The following is a 17,071-nucleotide window of genomic DNA, read 5'->3' as shown; positions in this document are numbered from 1 at the left end:
AGCCTGGCCCACATGGGTAAGGGCTTTGTCAAATTGTTCCACCGGTTTGAGGCTTAGGAGTTCTTTTTTTTTTTTTTTTTTGGAGCTGGGGACCAAACCCAGGGCCTTGTGCTTGCTAGGCAAGAGCTCTACCACGAGCTAAATCCCCAACCCCAGAGGCTTGGGAGTTCTTGACATGACCGTTTACGTGTGGAAAATACACAATTTACTCAAGACTTCAGATGCTCGGGAATTCTGCTTGTCCATACGCAAAGGAAAGGAAGTAAGTGCTGTAGCTACCAGAGATAACCGAACAGCTAAGATGCTGGTGCGGAAACTAAACCGGGGCTGGAGAGATGGCCCAGGGGTTAAGGGTGCATAGGTACTGCTCTTTGAGAGGACCCAACCTTGGTTCCCAGCACCCATGTCAGCTGGGGCTCTGAGGCTCTCCTCTGGCCTTCAGAGGCACCTGCACAATGTGAATGCATTCCTACAGACGTATACACATACACATAGATTAAAAAAAAATACTTTTAAAGCTGCAAACCGGAGCAGTAGTTTTCAAACATCCACCCTCCTCTCTGACGGGAGCTCGTGCGTGAAATAGGGAGAAATGACTGGTAAAGTAGCACATTTTGGCCTCATCTCGTGGGGCCCAGCTAGCCTCGAATTTTGCTCACTGAGGATGATCTTGAAAGCCTGATTCTTCTGTGTCCACCTTCCAAGTGCTAGGATTGCGGGCATGTACCACCCCGTCCCTGCTTAAAGTGCATACATTTATGAGCTGAATCTCCTCTGTGTAGAATGGAACCTTCCTCCCTTTTTGGATATGGGATGTAAAATGATTGTTGGCACAAAGAGAGTTGCGTCTGTGTGATGTTTGTGTTTGTCCAGACTCCAAGCCCTCGGCCGCTTCTATCACCGGTTCGTTCATTTATTACAAATTTTCAATTTTGATAAAGTCTGAACATTTGGAGAATCTCTGAGCCAGAGGACTTCTAAGATTCTTCCCGTCTTTGTGATTATAAGATTCTTCGCTCTGCAGTGATTAAGGCCCGGAGCTAAATAGAGTTTAGAATCTTCGGGCCAAATCCTTTCCAACAGATCCTGAGTAAAAATAAATACAAAAAGTGATCGGCAAGGCGGAGGGGCGGGGCAGGAACTTAGTATTCTCTAAAACCCTCTCTATTTTCTGGTTCCCAGACCACAGAATACCTCAAGTATCCATCTACCCTGCTCTGAGGACATGCAGTTCTGAAAAAGAGAGACCACAGAGATCACAGATAGAGGAGATGGGAGGGGGGAGGGATCAATTTGGTGCAGTTTTCACAAACCTTTAAAATAGAGCGATTTAAAAGATGATGGGGCTTTGTGACCAGCGGCGACTCGGAAGGGGATGCTCACGTCTCCTGGCATTCCTCTGAGTGGGCAGGAAAGGAAGGAAAATGGTTCCCCCCTCCCCTTCTACTTTAGAAGAAAATGGGGATAATGAAAAGCACAAGTCTCCTGGAATGTCCTATTATGGAGGACAAATGAACTGCCGCTCCCTGTAGCTCCTCAGCTGGGCACTGCAGGCCCTCCCGACCCGACCCTCCATGCTGCAAAAGCTAAGTATTCACCAACACACCTGGCTCGGCCGTTTCCATGGTGACCCCTCACCTTTTGCATTCCTTAACTTGGGGGCGGAGACTGTGCTGGGCTTTCCTATTTCTCCTTGGCTTCTGGAAAATGGAAGGAGAGAGGAGGGTGAAGGATTCTGATCGACCGCCCTTGCCTGCCTCTTGGCTCCTTGTTTTTCAGTTCCCTTTCTTGGCCCTCACTGGCCAAGGGATCTGGGATGGAGGCAGAGGATGGAAGGATGGAGCCTAATGTACCTAGATTCAAATTTGAAACTCTTTCAAGGATCCACGTTTCTTCATTCAAACCTGCCCCAGGGCGGGTGCTAATAGATCCACAGAGCTAAGGGAGTAGTAGTTGGTGAGGGAGCAAGCTGGAAGTGCCTAGAGAAAGCCAAGTGGGCAGATGACAGGAGCCTGCATGAAAGACACCAAAACAGGGATGTGTTCTCTGTCTACCTATGTATTTATGTATCTATCTATCCATCTATCTATCTATCCATACATACATCCATTTATCCACCTAGCTATGTATCTATGTATCTATCTATATGTCTATCTATCCATCCATCCATCCATCCATGCATCTATCTATTATCTATTTATCTATCTACCTATCTATCCTTCCATCCATTCATTTATCCACCTAGCTATGTATCTATGTATCTATCTATATGTCTATCTATCTATTATCCATCCATGCATCTATCTACTATCTATCTATTTATCTATCTACCTATCTATCCTTCCATCCATTCATTTATCCACCTAGCTATGTATCTATGTATCTATCTATATGTCTATCTATCCATCCATCCATCCATGCATCTATCTATTATCTATTTATCTATCTACCTATCTATCCTTCCATCTATTCATTTATCCATCCAGCTATGTATATATGTATGAATGTATGTATGTATGTTTCTATCTATCTATCTATCTATCTATCTATCTATCTATCTATCTATCTATCATTATTTCTGTACCTGGGGTTGGATTCCAGGCCCAGGGCTTGCTAGCCTGTATTACTAAGTTGAGTCACCTCTCCCATGTCTTCTCTTGACTTTTCATCTTGAGATGGTGACTCACTGCATAACTCAGGCTAGCCTCGAACTAGCAATCCTGTTCCAGCCGGCCACCCGGGCTCTCTAGGCTGGCTCTGTCACTTCCTGGGAAGACAGAAAGATATGAAACCCAAACTGAACTGAGAGGGACTCGGGAAGACCCAGACACTTAGGAGTTAACTGTGCAGGGTCAACAAAGGGGGAGCAAAAGAGCCTATAGTCCTGTGTCTGCTTATAATCCTGGGGCCAAGGCAGGGGTCATGAGTTTAAAGTTGGCCTGGAATTCTCAGTCAGTCCCTGCCTTAAAAACAAACACAAAACACTCACACACGCCAGACGCAGACAGACCCAGACCCAGACCCAGACCCAGACTACTCAAAGCTCAATTTAGTAACCTTAGATAGCTCTGAACTTTACCCCTTCGGTGTGTTTATTTGTAAAAGGACGGTTGATCATAACCACACCAGTCCCGAGCAGTGTTGCTGGAATTCAGGAGGATACAATGACATAAATCATCCAGGGTCCCTATACAAAAGATAGCTGCTTCTGAAGTGGAGTCCCTGACCAAGCAGCCATTGTTTCCTAAGATACCACCGGTCTTACTGTTTCCCACATGGAACCTAGCTTCTGGCTGACACTTCCGGAACACAGATTCGCAACCTTTTTGGACTCTTTCCTTTGGCCACTTCACTTTTGCCCTCTCTCCGGCTTTCATGCTGTTAGCTAGCTCTCTTCCAGGCCATGAAGGATACAGTTCATACCTAAGGCTCCCTCCTCAGCGTTACCCTTTTCACTAGCATTAGCCACTCCCCTGGGCCAAAGGAAGAAAAGATAGCTTGGGGCTGGTCCAGGGGCTGCATCTGTGCCCCGCCCCCCAAGGAGGGAGGGCTTCTCAGGGAAGGGAGAGGGTTGTGCGTCAGTCCTGATGTAATCTTACACTCATTTCTTGGCCCACTTCCTCCCCCTCAAGTGTTTACTGAAGCCTGAATTCCACAAAAAAACCTTTGGAAGTGTGTCGGGACAACAGTGGCAGGCAGCGTGCAAAGCAGTCCCTGCTCCACGATAAGTTTAGGAAGAACGTGACACTGTGCCCTGGGCTCGGGGATACGGGAGAGAGAAACCAGTGTCAGGAGAATCCACTGGGAGGGGTAAGGAAGGTAGACAGGAAAAGAGGAGGCTTGGCTGAAGGACTGAACTGCCTCATGCCAGATCCAGCTTCCAGAACCCGCTCTGGGGAAGTTAATAAATAGACTCTTTATCTGAGCCGTGCGGAGGAGGCTACCAAAAGGGGTCTCCAGTGAGAGAGCTGCGAGGCAGCTTAGAGGCTCATCTCTTCTTTGCCAGAAGAATTCCCAACAGAAAAGCAGCTACTTGCAAGCGCCTTGTTTTCTAGTCATTTGCCCAAGACTCATCTGAGCGGCTGCTTGCTCCTCAAAGACAGGCTTAACCCGATGGGTCTCTCCTGGAGACATCCTTCGAAGCGCTGGGTGCATAGTGGTTCGGGAAGTGGGATTTGGACAGGTATTGGCTAGCTGTCCCAGGCAAGTCATTTCATCGGGCTCTCAACTGCCTCCTGGCAAAATGGTGATAGTTCACCTCGCAGATCAGAAACTTTCCTGGCAAGGTTTACAATCTCTCAACAGCCATTAGAGCAGCGGTTCTCAACCTTCCGAGAGCTGCAGCCCTTTAATACAGTTCCTCATGTGGTGGTGAAACGCACCCCCCCGCCCGCCATATAATTCTTTCATTGCTAATTCATAACTATAATTTTGCTACGATTATGAATCATAATCTGAGTATCTGTTTCACAGGATATCTGACATGCGACTCCTGGGGGGGGTGCGATTCACAGGTTAAGAACCATTGCATTAGATGATGGTATTCTCCCCACCCCCATCCCTCCCCCACCCCACCCGGAGCTGAGGACCGAACCCAGGGCCTTTCGCTTGCTAGGCAAGCACTCTACCACTGAGCTAAATCCGCAACCCCAGATGATGGTATTCTTATTTTATTTTATTTTATTTTACTTAGGAATCGAGCCTTAGAGTCTTTTCTGAAGCCGGGGCCCAACAGTGGTGCTCTTGTCAATATCTAATGACTATTTCCCAGTTATCGGGAGAGATCAGGCTTCCCCGCCCCCAGAGCTGTGAAACCTAGTACCTAAGCTTGCTCCAAGCTCCTGAGTCATGCAGCAAAACCAGCCCAAGCTAATCGGGAGATCAAGGAAACTCAATTCAGAGGGGAAAACCCAGCCACAGGGCTAGGGCCTTCTCATAGGACAGTTCCCACTGCAGGCCCCTCCAATGAACACTCACTGTGGCCATCACGAGCAACCAGCACCTGACACCTGGGTCCTTCCCAGGCTCTGGGACTTCACAGAGTTAGGTATCAGTGACACCTGGCTCCCTAGCCAACAGCCACGCCTTTCCCTGGTTTGATGTAAATTCCACTTTTGTGCGTTTTGTTTTGCTTTTTTTTTTTTTTTTAAGACTGAGTTTTTGTAGCTCTGGCTGGAGTTCACTGTGTAGAGCAAGCTGGACTTAACCTCACAGAGATAGATCCTCCTGCCTCTGACTCCTGAGTGTCGGACCTTTGCTTTTAGAGGACTCTCTTTCCCTCCACCCCACATACCCCACTGCTAGAAGAATTGACACCCCAACTCTCATCTCTACTCATTTCCAAACCCCTTTGGTTTCCGCTCAGCCATCCCGCTAACACTCTCTGAACGCACTCGCCGATGGTCTTTTAATTGCCAAGACCTAAAGGCCACCCCCATCCTCTCTGTTCTAGCTTCTCTAAGCACTTGGCACTATGAACAGTGTCTATGGGGGAGGGGGGTGCTGTATGAATGCACATGGCCAGAGGTTGATGGATAGCTTCATCAACTGCTCTCCATGTTTTTGGATGGAGAGTCTCTCACTGAACCTGGACTATGGTTTAGCCAGTCTCCTCCTCCCCAGTGTTGGGATGACAGGAGCATGCCACCACCCCCTGCTTTTTGTGGGTGCTGGCTTTGAACTCGGTTTTGAACAGCAAGCACTTTTACCCAGTCTCTGTTTTGGTGTCTGAGACAGGGTCTCACTCTGTAACCCAGGCTGGCTTTAAACTCTCAGCAATCCTTCTGCCTCAGCTTTTTAGGTAGTATGATCACAGATGTAAGCCACCAAACCCCACGCCTTTAAAACTTTCCCTGCTGGGCTTTTGCAAGGACTCTGCCCCTGGTTGTCCTACTGTGCGCTTTTGCTCCAAACTCTAAGCACTGTTCCTCACAATCCCCTCCCCTTGCCTTCCTCATCCTTCCCACAGTGAGCCTGTGTCTGTGTCCCTGACTCTTCCCTCCTTGTGGTGACTTAGTTTGCATCTCAAGTTCACATTTTCCTCCAGAGGATGCTTGCTGGCAAGCCGCCTTATCTGCATGACTCTAGGCACGGCATGGGAAAACTCAACATTGCCAAAATCACCAAAAAGAGTCACCAAACCCAGCCTCTGTTTCTCCGCCCCAGACCTGCTCTTCTCCTGTGTTCTCCACCTGTCATGTTTTGCTTGCGTGGGGGTTTCTTTCCATTTTTGTTTTGAGACGGGGTCTCCTTGTGTAGCCCTCGCTGTGCTAGAATGCTCAGAGATTCATCTGCCTTTGCCTTTTGAGTGCCGAAATGAGAGGTGTGTGCTGGCTTGTTTTTGGTTTTCTGAGACAGGGTCTCTTGTAGCCCAGGCTGACCTTGAACTCACGGTATAGCTGAGGATGACTGAACTTCTAACCTTTATGTTTCCAGTTCCTAAGAGCTGGGGTTACAGGCAGGTGACCCCAGGCCTGGCATACGCAGTTCCAGGGATCCACAAACACAGAACGTCGCCATGCATGCTGGGTTCATCAGTTGAACTTCTTCCCTAGACCTTCCTATCCCACTTCTTTTCTGGAAACAGAGTCTCAACTCTGTAGCTTAGGCAGACTCAGGGTCAACATCCTCCAAATGCAAATACTGGAGTTGCAAGCATTGGACCTTGTCCCTTTGTCTTATGGTGATGAATGACACCACCTTTTAGCCCCATTCCCTACAGTCACTTCCCGGTCCAACTCATAAAAACCATGTTTTTAATGTTGTGTAAGTTAATCTCCCCTTCTTCCCTCCAGGCCTACTGTTTCTTTTGTAGAAGCCTCCTTTGTGACCTAGAACCTGGATTATTACATGGTTTGTGTAGTAAGTGGGCTCTAGGCCTTGATTTCCTTTCCCTTGAACGAAATGGCCCTTGGGGTGTCTCCCCATGACAGCCCTGTCTGTAAGAATCTACTACTAAGACACACAGGCCTTGCTGGACGAGTGCCATGGGACTCCTTGTTGACCTCACTGAAGCCTTCCCCACGGTGGCCACAGGGTCGGGAACCAGTGGTGCACGCTCCACCCAAGCTGGAGTCTGAAACTGGGTCAGAGTGACTGCAGTTCAAATGTCACAGGAGTGGTGAATGGGACTGGCAGCCTCTGCGGCACTGGAGAGTCTGTGCCGTGGCTATATGCAGCAGCTGTCACTCAGCACTAGCAGATGGTTGCCATGGAAACACAGGCCCTTGTCAGATAGTCTGATTTTCTGTAGAATTCCCCCGGTTTTTAAATCCCAGGGATTAATTCTTGCCCTTAAATATCATAGGCTAACCAGTCATTGTGGTAATTGTTGTCCTTGTTGCTACTGTCGTTGTGACTGTTGCTGTTGTCGTTCTCGCCGTATTTGGTTCACGGTTGGCCTTCTGTTGGCAATTGGTACCATGGAGTCAGCTTCAGGCATTGGTCCCAAAGGTGGAGACTGCGTCTTCCTGCTGCACTCTGGAGAGGCAGAGAAAGCCCTGCACACAGAGGAAAGAGAACCCACACTGCTGACTGTCCCCACATGCGTGTGCCCAGGTCTAACTCCTCCTGCTCTTCCTCCCCTGCTCAGGGCTGCATAACAGGTAAATGTTCTTCACTCTGAAGTCAGACAGAGCTGAGTTCAAATGCTCAGTCCGTGGACCTCTGGCCGTGTGTCTTGAGACAGTCATGCTCCTCTCTGAGCTGGCTATCGGAGTTAAATGAGATACTGCGTAGGAAGCTTCAAACACAGGACTCAGCATCCACTAACCACCCATCATACTCCTTATCTTTATTGCTGTAGAATTCTTCCTCAGCCCCGCCCTCTCATTTGCATAACAGGGCGTGTATCATCCGCTGATCTATGCATCACTGTTGTGCCTGCCTTCCTACAATTTGAAAGAAGAATCAGTGCTGAAGATCAAACTCAGGGCCTTGCGCCTGCCAGGCAATTGTAAGTTTCTTCAGGGAGAGGCCCCATTGTCTCTCTCTGTATGAGGTGGGGTGGGAATGAGGTGGGAAGGTGTTTTGTACATGGCACGTACTCAATAACCATGGCTTGTTGGCCCAGCACTCAGAATTTCAGCTCTACAGGAAGAAGAATCTGTCTGTGTGATTTACTCTTATATCTCCCAGACACACAGAGAACCCTTGATAAATAAACATTCAATAAAAGAATGAATGGCTTCTCACAGCCTTGTCCAGCCTTGGCTAGCAGAGGCTAGTCAGACAGTTGGGAGCCACCATGTGGGTGATGGGAATTGAACCTAGGTCTTGTGGAAGAGCAGCCAGTGCTCTTAACCACTGAGCCATCTCTCTGGTCCCACTGCCATTCTATTTTTCTTTTGAAGATGCATCCCTCTGTATAAGTTAGGGTTTCACTTGCTGTAAACAAAACACTACGATCAATGGCACCTTTTTTTTTTTTCGGAGCTGGGGACCGAACCCTGGGCCTTGCACTTGCTAGGCAAGTGCTCTACCACTGAGCTAAATCCCCAACCCGACCAATAGCACTTATAAAAGAAAAACTCTTAGTTAATTGGGCTTGTGGTTTCAGAGGATTAGTGTAGTAATTTTTTTTTTCTTTTTTTTCTTTCTTTTCTTTTGGAGCTGGGGACCGAACCCAGGGCCTCGTGCTTGTTAGGCAAGCGCTCTACCACTGAGCTAAATCCCCAACCCCGGTTTCAGAGGATTAGAGCCCATGATGATGAAGTGAAGACGCAGCAGCAGGAACAGCTGAGAGTTCACTGAGCCACAAGCAGGAGGTAGAGAGCACCCTTGGAATCTCAAAGCCCACCCCCAGTGACGCACCTCCTCCAACAAGACCACACCTCCTCCAACAAGACCACACCTCCTCCAACAAGACCACACCTCCTCCAACAAGACCACACCTCCTCAAGACCACGCCTCCTCCAATAAGACCACACCTCCTAGTCCTTCCCAAGCAGTTCCACCAACTGGGAACCAAGTATTCAAATATATGAGCCTATGAGGTCCATTCTCATTCAAACCACCACACCCCATCCTCCATGCTGAGCCTGTCACATGACCTAGGGCTAGCCAATCAGAGATGGAATTGTCACAGGACTTGAAGGCTCAGTCAAATACAACCAGAACTAAAACCACTGGAAAGAAGACATGACTTTCCCATTGAGGAAGCTAAGTCAAGAGACTAAGACAGAGCGATGATGTCACCACACGAAAGAGTTTCACTAGGCATGAAGTGCGCACGCACACATACACACACACACACACACACACACACACACACACACACACACACACACACAGAGGTCAGTTTCTGACAATGTCTTTGAGAAAGTATATCTGGCTGTGCCTAAGTGCCTAAAACTAAGCCCTTGACTTTTCTATTAAAGATCATCAATTCCCTTTGGGGTTTTGTTTATTTATTTTGCTTTCTTGCTCAACTTGAACCCAATTTCTGTCAGTTACAGATTCCTGGGTAATATTAAGGTCCTCTAGACAGTCCTAGTGGATATCTACCTGCACCCTTGTAACAGTTTGTGAACCCAAAATAATCCTCCACCCACGGAGCAAACTAACAGCCACATAGGGGCCACCCAGCCCTGCTCCCCAAGACTATAACTGGTTAGACCAGAAAGTGGACACAGTTCAAAGATACCTAACTCGATTTTTCCTTCTGGGGACTAGAGTTTAAGATTAGAGATCTAGGTAGGTTGCAGTTTTAAACAAAAGTGTTATGAAGTTCCAAAGTGGGAGAAGGGCATGTTCTCGGCGCCAGAACCACAGAGAAGCTGGGCAGCTGAAGGATAGTAAAGAGGAACCGCAGAATGAGAGTCTGAGGCCATGGTTTCCCAGAGAGAAAGAAACAGAAAAAAAGGAGAGAGCAGAGCACCACTTCCACATTCCTCACGAGACTAATTACTTCTCCTCTCAGGCTCCAGGAGACTTCTTTTTGTTCATAAATCACCTCTCCCACCAGTCCTCCCTAAACTTAAAATAGCCTACTGCTGTTTGTGTTTTTGTTTTCTGTGGCCAGGAGAAGGCCTTTAGACTGCAGACAGCCACCACAAGGTTATTACCTCTAAGCCCTCCTGCTGGTGAAGCTGGGCTCAGTGATCCAGACACCCAAACATCCAAACACCTGGATTCACAGTAATGGACCCCTGCTCTGTAAGAGCCTATGGAGTCCTTTGAAAGACTCAGAGAGGTAAGGGTAGATAGGAGCTCTGAGGACAGAGGACCCACGTGGCCAGTGCAGAAAGGCAAGGCCCAAGGCTGGAACCAGTTTTCTGGTAGGGCCCAGCAAGAACGACAAACAGAAGCCTAAAAGGACACACTCTTCCCTCTTTACCACCTTTTCATCTCTTTTGTATCAGGTTTTCAAAAGCGGCAAGGAGCAAAGGAATGTTCTGGAGCTCTATTCTACCGAAATCATCAGACTAGAGAAAATGCACAGGCCGAAGGATGGTCACTGCAATGCTGTGGTACGAAGGAAAAACTGCAGGTGATTTAAATGTCCAACACTCTGCTTTGCTTTGCCCGTATTATAAAATGTCGCAGAGATGTGAAGGACAGTGGTCCCCTCCTGTACATCCAACCTTAGGAAGGTAGAGATGGGAGTTCAAGACCATCCTTAGCTACACAATTAGTTCAAGGCCAATCCAACCTTGCCCAAAAAAATTAAAATGAAACAAACAAAAGATATGGAGGAGAGGGTTGGGGATTTGGCTCAGTGGTAGAGCGCTTGCCTAGCAAGTGCAAGGCCCTGGGTTCGGTCCCCAGCTCCAAAAAAAAAAAAAAAAAAAAAAAAAAAAAAAAGATATGGAGGAGAAAAGACACAGTATTTAATTTCTAAAAAATTATGCTGGGGATGATCTAGAGAGATGACTCAGTGGTTAACACTTGCTCTTGCAAGGGACCTTGGTTCGGTTCCCAGCACCCACATGACAGCTCACAACCATTCATAATTCTAGATTTAGGGCATCTGATGCCTTCTTTTGGCCTCTGTGGGCATCAGACACACGTGTGGCACACACACATGTGGCACACACACATGTGGCACATATACATACATGCAGGCAAAACACTCATACACGGGGCTCGTACTCAGTGGTTAAGAGCATTGGTTGTTCTGCAGAAGACCCAGGTTCAATCCCTAGCACCAACATAGAAACTCACAATTGTAACTCCAGTCCCAGAAGATACGATGCCTTCTTCTGTCCTTTGCAAGTACCAGGCATACATGTGATGCACATACATACATATATACATACATACATACATACATACATACATACATACATACATACGTTTTTTAAAAACAAAAAACTCAACCTGGCATGGCAGTTCATGCCTTTAATCCCAGCACTAGGGAGGCAGAGGCAGGCAGATCTCTGACTTTGAGTCTAGCCTCGTCTACAGAGTAAATTCCAGGAGACCCGAGACTGCACAGAGAAACCCTATCTCAAAACAAAACATTCCAAAACACCTCATACACATTAAAATTAAAATAAATAGCTGGGCATGGTAGCACATGCCCTTAATCCCAGCACTCCAGAGGAAGGGGTAGGCAGATTCCTCTGACTTTGAGGCTAGCTTGGTCTACATAGCAAGTCCTAGGACAGCCAGGGCTATGTAGAGAGCTCGTGTCTCAAAAAATAATAATAAATAGATAAATAGATAAATACGATACAATTTTTTAAAATATGTCAGGCATAGTTGCACACATTAATTTCTGCACTTAGAAGACAAAGGCGGGGGCTGGAGAAATGGCTCAGTGGTTAAGAGCACTGCCTGCTCTTCCAGAGGTCCTGAGTTCAAATCCCAACAACCACATGGTGGCTCACAACCATCTGTAAAGAGATCTGATGCCCTCTTCTGGTGTGTCTGAAGACAGCTACAGTGTACTCATATATAATAAATAAATAAATAAATCTTAAAAAAAAAAAAAGAATGGTTAAGAAGACAAAGGCAATAAGATCTCTGTGAGTTCCAGGACAGCTAGGTCTACATAGTGAAAACTAGTCTCCCAAATTTATATAGGTGCACACACACACACACACACACACACACACACACACATATGCTCTGTGTGTGCACGTGCATGTCTGGGGAGGTGAGGGGTGCCCACATGTCTCTGTATGCACACAATACTCTAAGGATGACCTTCTGACACCACTTTTGTCTCCCACTGTATGGGTTCAGGGGATCAAACTCAGGTCATCGGATATAGCCTAAACCATCTGACCAGCCCAAGCCACAATATTTTTTAAATAAAAACAAGCATGGACTAGAATTCAAGATGTTATATTGAATTGGAATTCAGACAGAGTTTGTCTGGAAAGAAGTTTGAGGTAAAAATGTAATCTAACAAAGAACTTCCTCCTGTTTTTACATCCTAGCCCCACACAGCCACCGCAGAGCAACTGCCCTTCAAAACATTCATTTTTCTCTGCCGTTGGAGCTACCTGGGTAGAAAAAAAAAAGCACGAAGCATTTATGTAAGCACCTGTTCTGAGGCTTCCAATGCTAAAGATATGGACAAGGATAGATCCCCACCGCATATACTCCAAGCGAAAGATCAGGTTTCAAAAGGATGGCCAAACCGATGAATGGTGCGTGTCTCAGGTCATAGCACTTCAGGTTCTCCTCTCTTGCCTGTATTTTCACATATTGTTAGAAGGTTCTATAATGTACATGACAAATATTACTAAGGTTTTTACATGGGGGACAATACACCTCGATTTTATTTTCCCTTGTGTTGTCCTCGTAGTGTGTTTAGCCAGATTTCCTCTGATACATCATCATTCTCCTGGAGTAGGAGAATTTACCTGGTTGCCTTGTCCTCAGTGAGGTTGCTTCAGGCTGTAACCTTTCTTACAGGGAAGAAGAGCATCCATGAGCCTGGTGGAAATGCTAGACGGCTCACTAGTGCTCTCTAGTGGGCATAATATGTCAGTGCTAAACAATTCTAGTCAACAGCCAAGGTTATCCTGAAAGGCTGATTTCCCATCACTGTTAGCCGGCATCAGGAGATCAGAAACCAGCTCTCAGATAGATCATGGTCTTGCTTTACCTAGACTCAACCCAATGGCTGCAGGCCAGTGTGAACACTGTCTTCCCCAAAGCAGAGACTCCTAAGTGCTCTTTGGCAGCCATTAGGACAAACAATGGGCAGCTTTCATATCCGTAAAGAGGACTGTGGTCCAGGGTATGGACAATAGAAAGCAGGCTACATGAAGACAGTCTTTCTAATCATGACATCATTACCTTTGTGTGGACTGGAGAGATGGCTCACAGGTTAAGAGCACTGGATGCTCCTTCAAGGGACCTGGAGGATTCCTAACACCCACACGTGGCTCCGGATCATTCGGAATTGCAGGAGATCTGATCCCCTATTCTGGACTTTGTACGCACCAGGCATGTAGATTGTATACTACGCACATGCAGGCAAAGCCTTGGTACTCACCAAATAGAGTAAGTTTTTTGTTGATGTTGTCTGTCTTTTGAGACAGGGTTTCTCTATTACATATCTCTTTCCTGGAGTCAGAGCTAGCCTATCAATGTAGACCAGGCTGGCCTCAGATCTACCTGTTTCTGCCTCCTGAGTGTTAGGATTGAAGTCCCGACAATAAAATTGTGGTGGTTTCGATAATTGTGGCCTTCACAGGCTCATATATTTGAATGTTTCATACCAGGGAGTGGCTCTATTTAAAAAGATTAGAAGGATTAAGAAGTGGCTTTGTTGGAGGAAGTGTGTTATTGGGAGTGGCTTTTGCTGTTTCAAAAACCTGTGCCAAGCCTGGCTTGATATATAATACTTTTTTTTTTTTTTGGTTCTTTTTTTCGGAGCTGGGGACCGAACCCAGGGCGTTGCGCTTCCTAGGCAAGCGCTCTACCACTGAGCTAAATCCCCAGCCCCGATATATAATACTTTTAAATCATAATCTTTTCTTTATTTTTAGTTCATCCCCAAGATCTCAGATTAATAAACATCACAATTATAAAACATATTGCAAATTTTAAAACCCTACAGTCCTTACCAGTTTAAATACTTTAAAAGTTTAATTTCAGGCTGGAGAGATGGTTTAGTGGTTAAGAGCACTGACTGGGGCTGGAGAGATGGCTCAGAGGTTAAGAGCACTGTCTGCTCTTCCAGAGGTCCTGAGTTCAATTCCCAGCAACCACATGGTGGCTCACAACCACCTATAATCAGGTCTGGTGCCCTCTTCTGGCTTGTAGTTGCATACATGCAGGCAGAAAGCTGTATGATGTATACATAATAAATAAATAAATGTTTAAAAAAAAAAAAAAAAAAAAAGAGCACTGACTGTTCTTCCAGGGGTCCTGAGTCCAAATCCCAGCAACTACATAGTGGCTCACAACCATCTGTAATGAGATCTGATGCCCTCTTCTGGTGTGTCTGAAGACAGCTATAATGTACTTATATATAATAAATAAATAAATATTTTTTTCTTTCTTCTTTTTTTCGGAGTGAGGGACCGAACCCAGGGCCTTGCGCTTGCTAGGCAAGCGCTCTACCACTGAGCTAAATTCCCAACCCCATAACCATTTTTTTTTAAAGTTTAGTTTCTATAAAAATCCAAAGGCTCATAGTACCTAAGATTCTTGGAGTAGAAGATGAGTCAGAATGGTACTAGATGAAGCAGGTAGCTGAGTGGTCCCTGCCTGGAAAAAAAAATCTAAAGTCTCTTTTTTTTTTTTTTTTTTTTTTTTTGGTTCTTTTTTTCCGGAGCTGGGGACCGAACCCAGGGCCTTGCGCTTCCTAGGTAAGCGCTTTACCACTGAGCTAAATCCCCAGCCCCTAAAGTCTCTTTTAAAGCCCAAAATTTCTTTTAAAAATTCAAAGTCTCGGGGCTGGGGATTTAGCTCAGTGGTAGAGCGCTTACCTAGGAAGCGCAAGGCCCTGGGTTCGGTCCCCAGCTCCGAAAAAAAGAACAAAAAAAAAAAAAAAATTCAAAGTCTCTCAACTGCAGACTCCTATAAAATAAAAATAAGTTTAAATAATTTATTTTAACAAGGAAGAACCATGTTGAGCGGCGGTGGCTCATGCCTTTAATCACAGCACTGAGGAAGCAGAAACAGACAGCTCTGTGGGTTCAAGGCCAGTCTGGTCTACCAAGCAAGTTCCAGCACAGCCAAAGCTATACAGAGAAACCTTGTCTCGGAAAAGCAAAAAGTTGAAAGAAAGAAAGGACGAAAGAAAGAAAGAAAGAAAGAAAGAAAGAAAGAAAGAAAGAAAGAAAGAAAGAAAGAGAGGAAGGAAGGAAGAAGAAAGGGGGAAGGGAGAGAGAGAAAGAGAGAGAGAGAGAGAGAGAGAGAGAGAGAGAGAGAGAGAAGAGGGGGAAACCACAGCACAGTCATAATCTGAACAAAGCGAAACCACACTCCACCACTGTAAATAATTAATTGTCCACTGTCTGGGATTCACTCACGGTTTCTGGGCTCCTCCTAGGGGCTTGGGTCACTTCTCCAACTCTGCCCTCTGCAGCACACGCAGCTTGTCTCCTAGGCTCCAGCTGGCTCCATTCCAGTGCTGCAGCTCTTCTTGTTGGTCGTCCCATGGTGTCGGCATCTCCAAAGTGCTGGAGTCTTCCACTCCAAGTCGGCTGCATTTTCACTAATAGCCTCTCCTGGGCCCTCTTCATGGGGCAAAGCTTCAACTTTTCTCCATGACCCCCTTTAATCCTGGGGTTTACACCGTTACTCTGGCTGAGTCTCCCCCCCCCACCTCCAGTGGCCTCTTGTGGCCTCACAGTGCCAAGTCTCAGCTCCTCCCACTGATTCCTTCAGATGTCTTCAAAACCAGTACCACCTGGAAGACTCTAATGCATGACCAAGCTCGTCTGACTGCACAAGTACAACCTTGGCTACCTCTAAACATGCATGTGCTGACTCTGAGGGAACACTTCCCAGAAGGTTTCACCTCAATGATGCTGACCTCTTCTTAATCATGGCTGCTGATTCTTCAGCCCCAGCTGACCAGACACCATAGATTTTTGTATGTCAAATGGGCAAGGGGGTCACTTGTGCTGGCTAGTTTTACGTCAACTTGACACAGGCTAGAGTCATCTGAGAGGAAAGAACCCTAATTGAGAAAATGCCTCCTTAAGACTGGGCTGTAGGCAAGCCTGTAAGGCATTTTCTTAATTAGTGATTGATGAGGGGAGGACCCAGTTCATTGTGATTGGTGCTATCCCTGGACTGGTGGTTCTGAGTTCTATAACAAAGCAGGCTGAGGAGGGTTGGGGATTTAGCTCAGTGGTAGAGCGCTTGCCTAGCAAGCTCAAGGCCCTGGGTTCTGTTCTCAGCTCCGGGGCGGGGGAGTGGGGAGAGAAAGAAACAAACAAAGCAGGCTGAGGGCTGGAGAGATGGCTCAGTGGTTAAGAGCACCGGCTGCTCTTCCTAGAGGTCCTGAGTTCAATTCCCAGCAACCACATGGTGATTCATAACCATCAATAATGAGATCTGGTGCCCTCTTCTGGCCTGCAGGGATACAGGCAGAAAACAAACAAACAAACAAAAAAGCAGGCTTAGCAAGCCATGAGGAGCAAGCCAGTAAGCAGCACCCCTCCATAGACTCCCTCAGTTCCTGCCCTGCTTGAGTTCTTAAGCTGGTTGCTTTTAATGATGAGCAGTCACATGGGACTGTGAGTGACATACACCCTTTCCTCTCCAAGGTTCATCAGTGCAGTAGTAACCCTAACTGAGACAAATACAAATCCCGTTTTATTTTCTTTTGAAAACAGGGTCTCGGGGTTGGGGATTTAGCTCAGTGGTAGAGCGCTTGCCTAGGAAGCGCAAGGCCCTGGGTTCGGTCCCCAGCTCCGAAAAAAAAGAACCAAAAAAAAAAAAAAAAGAAAGAAAAAAAAGAAAAAAGAAAACAGGGTCTCTCTGTGTAGCCCTGGCTGTCCTGGAACTCACTCTGTAGACCAGGTTGCCATTGAATTCACAGCAATCCACCTGCCTCTGCCTTTCGAGTGCTGGGACTAAAAGCATACTTCACCACCACCCAGTTTAAGAAATATAAGTAATAAATTAGACATGCGTGTGCTGCTGTGGGACG

The 17,071-nt window shown here is 46.6% G+C and overlaps 1 protein-coding gene, 1 long non-coding RNA gene and 1 other non-coding gene across 4 annotated transcripts in view; 1 reads left to right on the top strand and 2 right to left on the bottom strand.

Annotated features, from left to right (window-relative positions):
- Window positions 1-14,305, top strand: part of LOC148006064 (uncharacterized) — a 34,336-nt gene extending 20,031 nt beyond the window's left edge. Inside the window, exons 3-6 of the mRNA XM_087551659.1 lie at window positions 7,843-7,954; window positions 8,611-8,765; window positions 10,362-10,489; window positions 12,387-14,305. The gene's annotated coding sequence lies outside the window, so the exon portion shown is untranslated. The remainder of the gene's footprint in view (window positions 1-7,842; window positions 7,955-8,610; window positions 8,766-10,361; window positions 10,490-12,386) is intronic.
- On the bottom strand, window positions 893-15,734 carry LOC120103178 (uncharacterized). 2 transcript variants are annotated; one of them, XR_015621154.1, is made up of 3 exons: window positions 15,441-15,734; window positions 1,639-1,700; window positions 893-1,086 (listed from the first exon to the last, which is right to left on the bottom strand). It is a non-coding gene; the product is annotated as an uncharacterized LOC120103178 (long non-coding RNA). The 2 variants fall into 2 exon arrangements; XR_015621155.1 differs by lacking the exon at window positions 15,441-15,734 and having other exon boundaries at window positions 1,607-1,700.
- Window positions 8,604-8,676, bottom strand: Trnav-aac (transfer RNA valine (anticodon AAC)). Its single transcript has one exon. It is a non-coding gene; the product is annotated as a tRNA-Val (tRNA).
- Window positions 15,735-17,071: the final 1,337 nt, after the last annotated feature.

The sequence above is a fragment of the Rattus norvegicus genome, chromosome 5 (genome assembly GCF_021556685.1).
Source record: "Rattus norvegicus strain SHRSP/BbbUtx chromosome 5, alternate assembly SHRSP_T2T, whole genome shotgun sequence".
Classification (NCBI taxonomy): Eukaryota; Metazoa; Chordata; class Mammalia; order Rodentia; family Muridae; genus Rattus; species Rattus norvegicus.
Note: the sequence above shows the minus strand (reverse complement) of the source record. Positions and strands in the feature narration are given on the sequence as shown.